We start from the raw sequence: 15,619 nt of genomic DNA on the forward strand, positions 1-15,619 counted from the left end.
AAAATTTGGGGCGCCTAGGTGGCTCAGTCAATTGAGTGTTTAACTTCGGCTCGGGTCATGATCTCATGGTTCGTGAGCTCAAACCCCACGTCAGGCTCTGTGCTGACAGCTCGGAGCCTAGAACCTGCTTCGGATTCTGTGTCTCCCTCTCTCTCTGCCCCTCCCCCCGCTCACACTCTGTCTCTCTCTCTCTCAAAACTGAACATTCAAAAAAAACAAAAACAAAACAAAAATAAATTAATAAATAAAAGTCATACAGGACATTTAATCTTAAAGTTCGAGTTAACGGCAATAACTATCTTTCCACATCTTAGATGTCCTGTGCTCCCATGAGCCCTACCATAGCTGTTGTGTCACCCCCACTTTGTGGATAAACAAACTGAGGCTCAGAGCAAGGAGATTATTGTCCCCACAGAAAACTAAAAAGCATCAAGGGCAGTGGTTTGCAATACCCGCTTATTGTGCGTGCAACATAGGGCACGCTACTTACTGTCTGTGAATGTCCGTTTGGTTTCGTATAAAATAAGGCTGAGAATCCAGATCATACGGGGCTACCGTGGCAGGGCAGGGACACATATCAGGGCTTTCGATGTTCATTACATTCCTTCCGAAAACACGCCTGTCAGGAAGGGAAGGGCCTTGTCTTTTTTATAATATGTTACCTTCCTAAAACCGATGGACATGAAATTCTTTGCATCTGACTCACCACACCTCATTCTCACCACATCCTTTATTAAGGGACTGAGATCAGTTAGAACCACAGCCTTCTCCGACGGGTCTTAGACACCCTGAAGAAAGTGAAGAGCCCTTTGCTTTGTGGAGTGCCATCTAATATGTCATGCCGATGCCACTGCCTGGTTGGCTCAGACTCTGCTGTGGCTCGCTAAGACCCCAAACTTTGCTTTTTAAATGCCAGAAAGTTTGGACTCCCTTCAGGACCATTTAAAATTCTTTTTGTACAACAGATTGTTCACATCTCTCAAAAGCTGCTTTTCTGAACCCTTATTAAGTGTTATGCTAAGTGAAATAAGTCATGCAGAGAAAGGCAGATACCGTATGTTTTCACTCTTATGCATATCCTGAGAAACTTAACAGAAGACCATGGGGGAGGGGGAGGAAAAAAAAGAAAGAGGGAGGGAGGCAAACCATAAGAGACTCTTAAAAACTGAGAACAAACTGAGGGTTGATGGGGGGTGGGGGGGATGGGCATTGAGGAGGACACCTGTTGGGGTGAGCACTGAGTGTTGTATGGAAACCACTTTGACAATAAATTTCATATATTAAAATAAATAAATAAATAAATAAATAAATAAATAAATACCTTGTTCAAGGCCACACAGTGGATGGCAGGTGAAGCTGGAAAACAGCTTCCCTGGCCACCTCCCCAGACCTCTGATCCAAGGCGGTAAGCCTTGGAGGGGACTGTCCCGCACCCTGTGATCCCTTCACTGTGTCCCTGAGAGCTGGCCAACAGCCAGGCACAGAAGGAACCCCCTCAAGGAAACTGTCTTCCTTTATCCCATCTCAACACTGCTAACCGACGCCTTCCAAGAAATGAAGTGACTGTGTAAGCAACACATTTAACTGGTGGGTGGTCCCAAAGTGGGGAAGGCGGTGCAGATGTGTCCCGCGTGACCATAATCACGTAGTTTAATTCTTCTAAATATTAATACCCAACCATCGATGCCAATATAACCCCAAATATAACACAGCTGACGTTAAAGCAACCTGCAGACTTTACTTTGTTATACAAGCAATGTCCATGCTTCCATAACGTTTTACAGATGGACGTTTCAACTCATTTCATACTCACGACAATACAGTAAGAGAAAACTATGGGCATTAGTTAGCATTTATAAATCAGGAGACACCAAGTGCTCCTGAGAAGTCACACAATTCATGACAGTGCAGGGACCGAGCAGTGTTCTTCGACATCTAGAGTAGCACTCTTCCACTATTTGATGGGGGGTTATTTGCGTTATACCGACGAAGGTTCAAGCCCTCTTCCCCACCTCCATGGAGGAGACAACTTTCAAAGAGACCGAGCACTAGACATGCCACACCACATCCAGAGAGGGCGGTCTGCGAACGAGAGCCTCACAGCTGCCTCTCCTTTCCCTGCTGTCACTCACAGACTAGATGCAGCTGTGAAGTCACACACAGGGTGTCTGAGCACCTGGAGCTTAGTCTGGCCCTTTGGTAACTTCCGTGCCGTTACTGGTCCCAGATCACACAGCTCCAGTCCAGAGCCCATCCGCTGTCATTCACGGTCCCCGACAACCAGAACCCAGTATCACCGACATCCAAGCTGCTGAGCCCTGTGGCCCCACCAAGCCGTGCCAAGCCTCTCTGGCCACCCTACGTATTCTAGCGCCTTCACCTCTCTGCACATGAGACTGAATTTTCCCAGCACACCTTTCCTAATTCTGTGCCAGGAAGTTCTAGACGTGCTCTGCAAGACTCAGCTCCGGTATTATCTCCTTTTTTAAAAAATGCTTATTTACTTATCTTTGAGAGAGAGAGAGAGAGAGAGAGCACAGGGGAGGAGCAGAGAGAGAGGAAGACAGAGCATCCAGAGCAAGCTCTGTGCTGACAGCGGAGAGCCTGCTGCGGGCCTCAAACTCACAAACTGTGACATCAGGACCTGAGCTGAAACCAAGACTCAGACGCTTAACACTGAGCCACCCAGGCACCCCTCAAATATTACCTCCTTTATCAAGATTCCCCTGGGGAGCACCTGGGTGGTTCAGGATGTTTGACTTTGGCTCAGGTCACGATCTCACGGTTCACAGGTTCAAGCTACATGTGGGGCTCTGTGCTGACAGCTCAGAGCCTGGAGCCTGCTTCAGATTCTGTGTTTCTCTCCCTCTCTGCCCCTCCCCGGCTCACGCTCTGTCTCTCTCACTCTCTGAAAAATAAATAGACAGTTTTAAAAAATAAAAATAAATAAAGTTTCCCTGGCCTCCAAAGCACAGAGGATTTGTTTTGTTTTGTTTTCTATGCATCTGGTTTTACAAAGCACTTTGATAACAGCCATCATGGAAAGAGGCAGAATCCATATTATACTGAGTTTTAGGAGTGCCTTGAGAACAGAGACCGTGTCTTACTGGGCACAACATTTGCACTAAGTTCTCGGTAAATGGCAGATGGATAGATGGATGGTTAAACGACGACAGACGGATGGCAGAATGATCTAGAAGTGCATAACGCTCGGTGGGGTGTGATATGGTGACGGGCCAGGAAATGGCATTTTTGAGTCCTGTGCACTTTTATGGCAGACGGATGATCGTGGGCACATAAGTTAACCTCCCTGAGCCTCATTCTTTTTAACACTGAAGTCCATTCCCAACCCTGCTCCACTCACAAGGATCCCCGGGAGGCTGATGGATAGAGACCACATCCACGGCTCCTCACCCTTGGCTTCCTGTTGAGTTTGGCCAATGGGAAGCAGCAACATGAGACTGTGGCCAGAAGTGTGAGATGGGGATTTCTACTGCACCCACCCAAATCCCCCCTCTGGGTCCCTCGCACTGTGGGAGCCACAGTTCCCTTCCCACCAGCCCCGTGTCTGGGTCCCAGTGACCCTTGGCTCCCCTGAGCCCCCAAGCATGATAATGGCACCCCTACATCTTTCACTTTCCTTTGTGGATTCCCCACGCCCCGTCCACACCTTTTGAACTGTTTATTAAACTGTTACCAATTTGAGGGTGCCATCCGTTTCTTGCTAGAACCCAACTGGTACCGGGGGGCAATATCCTTCATACCTCCCGGAGTCTTTGTGTAGATGAAATGTAATTATTGCCGTGAAGCCCCTACCGAACACTCCCAGGGTCTCTGCTGCTAATGTATTTGGGAAATGGAGTTAATAATCTCTCCTGTGTGGGTGAATACAAGCCACAAATAAAAAAAAAAAAAAATGGTTGTGTCCTAGGTGACGCGGTAGAGAAATGTCGCTTCCAATAAATATTTCATGGCAGAGCCACACTTGGAAAGGAAGAGCACCCCTTCTCCTGCACGTGCAGGGGCGCCCTGCACAGAGCCAGCCAAGCAGGTGCCCAGGGGAAGTACACAATTGCACGCCAGGGAAAACCAGGCTCGGGGTGTGTGTGCTCAGCTCCCCAGGGCAGACGGGATGGATCCTGACAGAAAGAGGACAGCCTGTCAGGGCAACGGCCCCTCCCCCGACCCGCTCCAGAAATAAACCAATTATCAACCCAGATTGATTCCCTTCCCGTCATTTCCTCTGAGCCGGCACCTGTACCCCATTCTAACAAGGAGCGACAGGCGCGTGTTCGCCGGAATTAAAACACGAAGTGTCGGGCTCGGTAACGGGTTTTACTTTTTGTTTCCACAGGCTGAATTCAAGATCCCACTTATTCGTGAGGCACCAAGAACTATGAACAGACAGTAAGTACCCGGGCGTCACTCTGAGTCCCAGTCTCCCCTCTCCCGCTGGGAACCGGAATGTAAGCCAAGGAAGGGCATCAGCGTGCCCCCCAGGAAGGGCATTGCCAGCGTCAGGGCCGAGCCCCAGAGGCGGGGGGGGGGGGGTCGCCGAGGATGTGCACGTCAGTGCTCAGAGAAGCATATTTCCTACCGGGACAGTGTTTTTGCGGGCCGGCCGCTTGTTCTCGCCCAGCATGGGTGTGTGGCCGGGACGGGGACGGGATACCCCAGCCCCAGAATGCCAGCTGAGCACCATGAAATACCATCCATCGCTTCACACCCCGGTGTGCGAAGGCAGAACCGAAGCAACAGTGGTTCCCACGCGTGCTGCCCCAGCAGAGACCCTGGAGTCCAATTCTGGGTTCGTGGAGCAGCCCGGGGAGGGTGATGCGGTCAGTTTAGGATATCCTAATGTGTGTCTGATTCAGCACAACATCCATCCCGTTCCTGATGTCTAGGACTCTGGTTAAAACAAAAAAACAATGCAGGCCTCCAAGTCATAAGAAATATTTATAATGAGAAACAAGGAAACAAAACTTTTAAATTGAGAGAATGTGGTGTATTCATGTTAACATCCACCTACCTACCCATTTGTTTGTTTTAGTTTGCCCGTTGGAAAGGTAGCACACTTACCCTCCCCGTCACGGTGTAAGTAAGAACATGAGCTTCAGAGTCAGGCAGACCTGGTGTAAAAATCCCTTGTTTTTTGGCCCCATCATTTTATGGCTGTATGACACGTGGGGACTTACCTGACCTTCCCTCCAGAGAGCAGGATCCGGCCTCGAAAAGGGGGGCTGCCTGGTTTCTGGTGGATTCCTGGTCTTAGGGGGAGCCTGGGGGACAGCCCAGGGTAACCAGGTGATGCCCGAGTCTCACAGGCGGGTGCTGGAGGCAGGGCCGGTGTCCAGAGTGACAGGAGGCCGCAGTCCCAGCATCATGGTGGTCCCGGATGCCCATAGGCGTCACAGTGGGGTGATGTGACACACAGCCAGACCCAGGCCCGTGGGACGCAGGAGCTGGGGCTCCTGGCTTATGGAGCATCTCCTCCGTGTGAGATGCCAGGACGCCCTTTGCCTCTGACCCTGTAGCGAGTGGGGCCAGACAGCGGGCAGGCACCACTGACTTCTCTGGGCGTCGGCTTCCCCCTCTAAGTGACTCATCCGAGGCGGCACAGAAAGCGGGGAAGGAGTTGGAGCTGCAAATCAAGTCTGTCTGGCTCCAAATCCAGGGCTCCGTCTGTTTATCCCACCTCCGCAGGAAACTGAGGCAGGCAGTGAGCTGGGCAGGTGAGGCAGGAGGGGGGCAGAGAGCTGCCTGATCCAGGGTCGCGGGACAAAGGGGACGAATTCTCAGACTGCGGGTTACAACCAGGGATGAGTGTGGCAGACAGAAGCTCCATTGTCAGACCAGTAAATGCTCTGTGGCAGCGGAATGAATGGGAAGGCAGGTGCATCCGCTTCCCACCAGACTGGGTGGCTTAAAACAACCAAAAAAGTATTCTCTCGCACTTTGTGGGGCTAGAAGTCCAAAATCAAGGTGTGGGCAGACCCCTGCTCACTTTGAAGCCGGGAGGGAGGATGCGCCCTTGCCACCACCACCCGGTCTGGGCAGCGACCCCAGGGGCTCCCTGGCTTGTGGCCGCATCACTCTGCTGTCTGCCTCCGCCCCCACTCACTTTCCGCTCTGGGTCTGTGCCTTCTCTTCTTCCTCAGATCTCCCTCACCTTTCTCTTATAAGGACATTTGTCCTTGGGTTTAGGGCCCCGCCCCCTCTGGTTAATCCAGGATGCTTTCATCTCAAAATCCTTAACTACTTCTACAAAGACCCTTTTCCCTCATAAGGTCACATTCACAAGTGCCCAGGATTTGGACCTGGAAATATTTTAGGGCTGCCGTTCAACCCACTGCAGCAGAGCTTTATTTTTTAGGCCCACACCCCTCCTCGCGGGTAATGTGGGCTTACTTTGACAATCTCAACAGAAATGTGCTCTGAGTTTCCACCTGGCTGTGCGGTCGAGAGCCCCTAGCCTGCAGCCCTGCTTCTGTTTGTCCCTGTGATTCCAGCCTGTGCCAAGGGTCTCCTCCATAAAGAAGACAGGTGTTGCCCCTTCAGGAGGACTTCGGGTTGCTTTCGTCTCTAGCCAGACAGTTGGCCTCTTGGCAATTACATTTCATCAAGCTTCCAAAGGGTGGCTTTAAGAGTTCAGCATTAGAGTCGTGTCAGATATAGAGCTCCCAGAGGACAGAACCAAATCACTGTAACTCCATAAATGTTAGTTTTCTCCTCTCAGGGTGCTGAATCAGAATCTGTATTTCTGCAAGACCCCCAGTTGATTTCTAGCCACGTTAAAGTTTGAGATGCACCCGATTAGAACAACGGCCCCAGAGCCATCTCCCTCCTGGCACGCTCGAGAGGCAGCTATAATATTCGCCAACACAGGACTCGGAGAAGGCGGTCACATATGGGACACTGTGTGAGAATAGTTTGGAAATTTATGGCCCTCCCTCTCCACACACACACACACACACACACACAGGTTTTGTCCTGCGATGCCTTGGGGGAGCACTCCTTCCTCCGTGAAAATCACAAACCCAATTAATTCATGGCAGTAGATTTTACACCTGACTGAAGAATAGGATCATCAAGGAGGCTCAAGATGAGAAGCAAGTTCAGTGTCTTTCCCCAGACCAAAGAAATCAGAATCCCCAGACACGGACTTTACTTATAATGCTCATCTCAGTCCAATCTGCAGCTAAGGTTGTGAGATGCTGGTCTAAGAGGCCTTACAACTCTGGAACCTGGAATCCCTTGTTATTTTATAACCCGGAATTCTAAATGGCCTTTGTAGCTACGGCTAATTCCTTACATTACCTGTAGGTTGGGCAGGTCATTTTAGTCTTATGCAGCACATGACAGCAAAGTGCCACCAATGTTTTTTTCTTTTTTTCATTCATCCAGATGTCATAACAAACATCGTTATTATTGGTCTTTTGTTTAATTCAAATGCAACTGACTACCATAAACGTTCTGCAGAATGGCACAAATTAAAGACCAAACGTGTACATATATATCAGAGACTTGAACTTGAAAAACCAAAGACTGCTCTAAGTACATTAGCGAGGATAAACAACTCTCCACAGTGGTTGTGAGAGAAGAAAAACAGGAAAGAAAGAACAAAGATGTTCCAGGACAGTAAGGACGGATGTCCCGGTTCTAAACTGCTTCTGAAATTAGCAGGCTACCTCACATTTATTCTCCCTGCAACAAAGCTTTCAGCTTCTCTAACAATCAATCCAACTGCTTAAATCCCTACTCCTTGGAGCACGTCGGCACTGTTAGGGGAGAGTAGACAGACCCGTTTACTCCACTGGGGCTGAATAAAAGGGTCTTGGGGTTTGTTTCCAGGATCTCTTCATCATTCTAGACAGAACTGATAAGAACTTGGTCTGCAGTTCTGAGCGTTTTGAAAGAGGCAGAGGTCACTAGACTGATGGCTTCTAGCCCCTTCCAGTAAGCAAGTGCCCTATGCTGGCCAGGCTGCTTCCGGCACTCAAAGAGGGAGACGCCCTCACACATCCCAGACTGGGGACTAATGGGGGGGAAGTGTCCCTGCAGTGTCCCCACAGGCTGAAAAGTTGCTACGGCAAGCTGGCTTTGTCTGTCGTTAAAATTACTCATAGTCCTCTTGGAAATTTTAGAAAAGGTACAAAATTACAAAGAAGAAAACAAAAGTCACCATTTTTTCCTGGCGTCCAAAAATACCACTCTCTTGCTGCGGGTTTCTGACGTCATTTTTCTGTATCTATGTGTAATATTTTAAAATGTCAGGAAACCTACTTTCAGAGCGTCTACTGTTTTCATTCATTCCATAATACTGTTTTGTGTTCTGAGCCCACATTAGGGTCTTCTTCAAAATCACGGTGTTTGGGGGCTAGGGCTTAAATCAGGTTCATAATCCTTTATCCACAATTCCAAAGCCAAAGGCTTCAAACTACTGAAAACTGTTTGTAACCAATTTGGCAGCAAAACTTGACCTGCAGTGAAGTGATGTATGTTCTTCATTTTTCCCACTTACTGTGAATATATCTATATGTTTCATGATAGGAATAGGAGTATCTTTAATGACTGGCCATTGCTCCAAAACGTTGAGGGGAAATTACTAACATTTACTACATGTATAATATTACTTTCCTAAATTCCAAAATATTCTGAATCCCTAGCCCTAAGGAATTTGGATAAGGAATGGTGGCTGTGTATTTTATCCGGTGGTTTATTTTATCTTGACCTTGGTGTTGGACATTTCGGTTGTTACCCATAAAGTTTTATGAGGCAGTTTTATTGCCAAGATTAAACTTTATACTCTAGGAGTATTAGAGAAGGCTGTGTCACTATGGCCCCTAGCATGCAATGCTGTGTGTCCTGTCACATGTAAAACAAACTGTGACAGTCTATTATTAAACAGGGACACGGGTTCAATCAAATTATCTGACAATAACCTATTATCTCTTTTCTTGCTTCGGGAAACTTGTCTTTCATATTCATTTATTTCGGCAAGAGTTTTGGTGGTAAACAAAACAAAACAATAAAGTAGTTTGAGAGCTAGAAAGAGTCTGAGGGATATGGAATTCAGTTCTACCCGCGGCTGTAACCCCAGACTTGAGAGTCTTCTAGAATACTCTAGGATAAGGGCTCACTACCTTCTGAGACAGTGAGCTTCAAGATTGGAAGAAAGATCCTGTGTATACTGACACCAACAAAGCCCACTTGAAGGCATGTTATTCGTTGACCCTGTACATTCTGGTAAGCAAGTAACAACGCTCCCCTGTGATACTTGTGCCACCTAAGTTCGGCGTCTGGTTGTGAGAAAGGATAAAGAAAATAAAAGTTCTGCAGACCAGGAGTGCCTATGGCCAGCACACAGCCAGTCATTTGCATGAGGATCTGTGCCATGCTGTGCCTACCTACCACGAAACCGCATGCCCCCGTCCCCACATAAGACCACCACCCTGGGTAACAGGTTTTCCCAATTCAGCGGCAGCTAGAGCCGCGCTTCTTGGATTCCAACATCCATGATCTTTGTGCCGAGTGGAACTGCTTCACGATGATTAAGAATGTCATCATTATGTATTTCTCATCAGGGACACACCCCCAAACTGGATGACTATTTTGCTTACGAGAGGCATATTGTCTCTTCGAGACCTCACATGATAAAAGCCAGTCTATCACTGGGTGGGGATACACATCAACTCCACTTCAAAGAGCCAGCTCTGTGTCTGGTACGCAAGAGGTGCCCGATAAATGCCACCTCCCTCTGTACGTATGCCTGATAAAACTCCCTGTGTATGCCAGGTCATTATTTTCTTCCATGGTATATGCGAACGATGCCTGCCTTTGACCTCAGGGGACGACGTCGTTTTGATTTGCAGGAATTAATAAGTGTAAATCCCACTGAATCTTGGGGAAAAGAGAAGCAGCAATTTTAGCATCCTGAGATCACAGTCTTGTACCCCGCAGAGTAGTCAGCGTGGCTGGCTTCCTAGTTACCCAGGAGTAATTACGAATCCACTCTCGGGCCAACCAGGCCCATCCACTGGTGCTCTCAGAGTCACGTAGCTGGCATTCAGCATCGTGGTTGGCTGGTAATTAAAAAGCTGCACGCTGTGAGAGAACACAGCTGAGCCACAGGGTGAGCATTGGCCACAGGTTGTAGACATGGCCAATGGATTCCGTGCAGGAACAGCAGGTACGGTTGGCCCCAAGACTCATGGAGATGGCTGGGGATGGGGCGATGCGGGATTTCGAGACAGCCTTCCTTCCCTCTTAGTGGCAAAATTGCCAGCTGGTGAAGGAACTCCCTGACTTAACTCACCTGCCATCACACGGGAGGCTTCCAGCTGAACGAACTGTAGTCTCCTGCTGACTCGCCACAAGTTTGGACCTTTCATGCCTGTGGCCTTTAAAAACATCACAAAGAATAGAGAAGGCTGTGACTTATTTTCATATCGGGCCTACCGTTATCACACAAGTCATGTATCGTCATTGTAGAAAAGTTTAAGATACAAAAACGTACAAAGAAAAAAGTACCATAATGGAACCACTGAAAAAGTGGTCAAGATTATTGGGTATTTTTTAGGCTTTCGGGGTTGTTTTTCTTTTTTTAATGTTTATTTTGAGGGAGAAAGACAGAGAGCACACACTCACATGAGCAGAGGAGAGGCAGAGAGAGAGGGAGAGCGAGAGCAAGAGAGAGAGAGAGAGAGAGAGAGAGAGAGTCCCAAGAAGGTTCCATGCTGTCTGCCCAGGGCCCAGTGTGGAGCTCGATCTCATGAATCGTGAGATCATGACCTGAGCCAATACTAAGAGTTGGACACTTAACCAACTGAGCCACTCAGACGTCCCTAAGACTTTCTTATAAAACTATGCATCCTATTTTGATTTTAATGTTAATGTATCACAACAATTGTCCAGCATTACTAAACTTATTTCCATAGCTATACAATCTTCCATCATTTAGGCAGGTCATATTTTATATTCCCCCACTGGTAGAAAACAATACATCTCATGAACTAATTTGACAAGGTCTATTAATACCTCCACGTCCTAAGACACCGTGTTTCACTACTTAGCGATAAGCAGAACCAGTGACCGTGGGGAGTCTCACGAGTCCGGCCAGTGTTTGGAGAACCTGACCCATAATGACAATTTATAATAGTCACGTGGTGTTTGATTATGTAAATATGCAGACCAATTGAAAGCAAGGTCCAGGATTTCTGGTTGGGGATTCCACGAAGGCCAAACCACCAGTCACCAGCTTATGTCCTAGTTTCCATATACCCAACGTTCCCCCACCAATAAGATACAGGAAGAGAGCAAAGTTGACTTCGTGCAAACCTTTGGTCATGTCCAAATGCACCTGATACCAAAAAGCTGAAGAGCGTTTCAAAAGTTGTGGGTGGATATGATTTGGGGCCAAAATCAGGAAGTCCTAGAAAAAGGTACCCATTAGAAAGAGCAAAAGGAATTTCCCAGAGGCCAGGCTACCTGGAATGTCAGAATTCCTGGTGAAGAGAGGCCAGGTCACAAACAAGAGCTCAGGAGTTCTATCACAGACCAAACATCAAGTAGAAGAGTAGGAGGACCTACCGAATGGTTCTCTGTTCTCGCTCTCCATTCTTCTCTATTGCTTCTTTGGGGAGCACGGGAGATATTTTTTAAGATGCCTATTTTAAGAGCCTAAAAATGAATCTGTTGGGTTAGTCAGAGAAAAGAAATATTAATGTCAACTATTTATTCATCTTTCACAGTGAGGAAGCCAAATATTTCCGTGATGAAGAGAATGGATTCTGGGGGCACCTGGGTCATGCAGTAGGTTAAGCGCCCAACTGTTGATCTCTGCTCAGGTCACGATCTCACGATTCACGGGTTCGAGTCCCGCATCGGGCTCTGTGCTGATGGTGTGGCGCCTGCTTGGGATTCTGTCTCTCCTTCTCGCTGCTGCCCCTCTCCCTACTTGTTCTCTCTCTCTCTCTCTCTCTTTCTATGTCTCTCTCTCTCTCAAAACAAATAAACTTAAAAAGGTTGTAAAAAGCCAGGGCAGGGGGGGATCTGGAGTGATCTCATGGGAATATCAGCTCTACCATTTACTGGCTGTGACATTTAAAGCAATTAATTAGCCTCTCTGAGCCTCATTTTCTTTGTCTATTAAATGGAAACAGTAGCTATCTCAAAGCATCGTTGAGAAGGTTAAGTGACCTCATATGTGCAGGATGTTTAGTGCTATGTCTGACGCAGAAGGCGTATTCCATAGATGTTGTAGCAGATTGTACTCCCTGATCGTGGCCACCTGCTCTAGTGCAGTGTGACCTGGGTGCTTCCCATTCAGAAGTGGATCTTTTTCTTCGCCTTCGTCAACTTGTGTGGGCCTGTGACCGCACAGACCAGTGGAATATGACAGCAGGGACACTGTGCCAAGTCTGGGTAGAGGCTTTCACAGCCAGGCAGCTCCACTTCCTGCCTTTGGGAGCTGGTGTCCGCCAGTCACATGCTATGGCCGCCATGCTGTGAGAAGGAGAAGCCATGGAGAAGCATAAGCCAGGCAGGGGAAGCCCTCATGGAGAGACAGGGAGGCCAAGGGGAACCAGGCACCAGACGTGAGAGTCAGGAAACCATCACGGGCGTTCAGCCTGGTCCAGCTTTGAGACAACCATCTGAATGCAACAGCATGACAGAACCTCAGAGGAACTCACCCAGCTGAGAACCAGGAGAGATAAAAAGAAATCCTGGTTTCTAAGCCCCTGCTTTGGAGTGATGAGTTATGCAACAGCAGATGACTAGAAGAGATACTGCCTACTATTTTTATGATCACCACAATTATTACTTCATGCAAGACCCTTTGCTGTTGAACATCCAGAATATAATTTAGAGATTCTTATGATTTGATATCCCACCTTAAAGAACATCCATTCTAGATGAGAATGACACTAAATAACTAATAGTAGGCAAGCAGAATGCTAATCAGGGGTTCTTTGCTCCAAGCGTGTGCAAAGTGCTAAGGGTTACTCTGGGAGCAAATCTTGGAGAAGGGGCACACTGGGGGTAGAGAAGACAAGCTCACAGAGGAGCAATCAGTGGAGCTGAGCTTGGGAGACGATGGGATGTAACTGAGAATGGGGAGGGAGCGGGGATAGACTTCAAGTAACTACCACAGCTGGAAAAACTACAAGGATTTAATGTAAGAGGTAACGTTAACCTGATAATTTGAATTTTGTTCCTTAAAAACTGATTCTAAGTCATTGGGCAGAGAATTTCTTGACGGAGGGTGGAATCCTGTTTCCTACACCTCTTTTTTTTTTTTAATTTTTTTTTTCAACGTTTTTTTATTTATTTTTGGGACAGAGAGAGACAGAGCGTGAACGGGGGAGGGTCAGAGAGAGAGGGAGACACAGAATTGGAAGCAGGCTCCAGGCTCCGAGCCATCAGCCCAGAGCCTGACGTGGGGCTCGAACTCACGGACCACGAGATCGTGACCTGGCTGAAGTCGGAGGCTTAACCGACTGCGCCACCCAGGCGCCCCCCTACACCTCTTTATTGGAGGGAGAAAGAAGGAGCCACAGTCTACCATCAGAAGGAGGATAAAGGCCCGGGTTTGAGTTGCAACATTTAAAAACCCCGTATTGAAGGGATGGATCTTGCTGTTCCACCATGTTGCTTTTTGGACAGGCTGTGATCAGAGGCATTCATGCCGTTCTTCCTTGTCATTGTTGTTTGTCTGAACAGAAATTCTTTAAATAATGAAAATTCTACATCCAGATCCACTTCTGTGGATTTTTCTAAGGATTCATCCAAGATGCAAGAAATGTTATGAGGAAAAAATACGAGAACTTCCTCTGCCATCTTCGGCAAGGTCTTATTTTTTTCTTTAGTTTTTTTCAATCACTTTAAATATTGATTAGAAACAAAACAATAGTCATAAACTATGCATAAGGTATAAGGAACAAGAAAACAATTCATATATGGGTGCTTATTCCGTTTTTAAAAATGACCACTGCTTTTGAAGTTTTCATCTGCTTCTCCGTGATCACAAACCCTCACTCCCCACAGGGAGCAACTGTCCTGAATTCTGGGTTCATCCTTCACTTGCTTTTATTTTTCATTTTGCCACATGGGTTTGTATCATTAAAAATAATTTGTTTGCTTTTGCTTGTTTTTGAACTTTAGGCCCCCCACAAATCATACCACACAGTATATTTTGTGCCCAGACTACCTGGGTTTTGACACCTGGTTCCACCAGTCATGAGTTGTGAGATCTTGAGCAAGTTAGTAAATATCACTGTGCCTGTTTTCTCAACTGCAAAATGGAAATAATATTGGGGCCTACTTCTCATGAAGAGAAACTCATTTGTGTACGACCTTGAAAATAGTGCCTGGAACACACAGTGTGGGCTCCATAAGCGCTAGCCATTATTCCACAATCTGTTTTACGACTGGCCCAGTTTACATTCCGAAGATAATCCGTGCTATTGTGGATAGCCATAAATCCTTTGATTTCATGGCTATATAATATTTCCTTATGTGCATAAAATACTATTTAATTTTCCACTGTCTACTCAGTAGACATCGGGCTATTTTCCAGATTTTGCTCACGCCAGTGCTGCTAAGAACATTCTAGTTCATTGGAGCATATCTTCTAGTCTGGGGGCACATATTCAAGAGTTATCTGTACATAGGGCTACATTCTCAGGATTAAAATCGCTGAGGCACAGAGTAGGTATACCTCCAACTTTACTAGACAATGTCACAGTTTCCAAAGTCGCCAGGCCATTTTATATTCTCACAAATGTGTGTACGTGACTCATTCGCTTTACAGCCTCATCAACCCTCCATACTGGCAGCTTTCATTTTTACCCAACCGGTGGCTAATTTTAACTTACCTTTGTTGATGACAGATGCAGTTAAGCTCTTTTAAAATATTTATTGGCAATTGCTTTTTCTCGAATGCACAGAGTGCTTGCTTCAATCTTTTGCCCACCTTTCTGTCAGGCATTTTGTCTTTTCCGCGTTGATTTGTATGAGTTATTTATTTATTCGGAACATTTTTCCCGGTTTGATATTTGAGTTTTCGTTCTCCTTGGATGTTTTCTTTTGGTGCAGTTGAGCAGAACAAACTTTTCTTTATGATTTCTTGAGTTTGTGTATTGTTTAAAGAAACTTTCTTTCATTAAGTTAGTCTCCTATATTAAATTCCAAACATCATAAAATTCACCTTTCTTTTTTGGGCTTTTCATCAGCCTGGAGTTGGTTCATTTGTACATAATATGAAGTAAGGGGGATGAGTTGTTTGTTTGTTTGTTTGTTTGTTTTTCACACAGCTGCACAATCTTCTCAGTATCATATATTAGAAAGTCTATCCCTTCTACACTGGTCCACAATGCCAGCTCTGTCATAATTACCTGTGATACATGGGCTTTCTCTTCTTGGGCCATGATTAAAATATCTGCCCCATGTCAATTGCACACATTGTAATTAACATAACTTTATAGTAATTCATGGTATCTGGAAATTTATGTTCCCCACACGAACTTTGTCAATGAATTGGCTCTTAAATGTTTACTTTTTAACCTAAACATTAGGATCAGCTTGTCAGTAAACATACACACACACACACACACACACA

At 46.6% G+C, this 15,619-nt stretch overlaps 1 long non-coding RNA gene across 1 annotated transcript in view; it reads right to left on the reverse strand.

Moving 5' to 3' along the window:
• Positions 1-5,341, reverse strand: part of LOC107179004 — a 33,343-nt gene extending 28,002 nt beyond the window's left edge. Inside the window, exon 1 of the long non-coding RNA XR_006217087.1 lies at positions 5,196-5,341. This is a non-coding gene — a long non-coding RNA (uncharacterized LOC107179004). The remainder of the gene's footprint in view (positions 1-5,195) is intronic.
• Positions 5,342-15,619: the final 10,278 nt, after the last annotated feature.

The sequence above is a fragment of the Panthera tigris genome, chromosome B1, assembly GCF_018350195.1.
Source record: "Panthera tigris isolate Pti1 chromosome B1, P.tigris_Pti1_mat1.1, whole genome shotgun sequence".
NCBI lineage: Eukaryota > Metazoa > Chordata > Mammalia > Carnivora > Felidae > Panthera > Panthera tigris.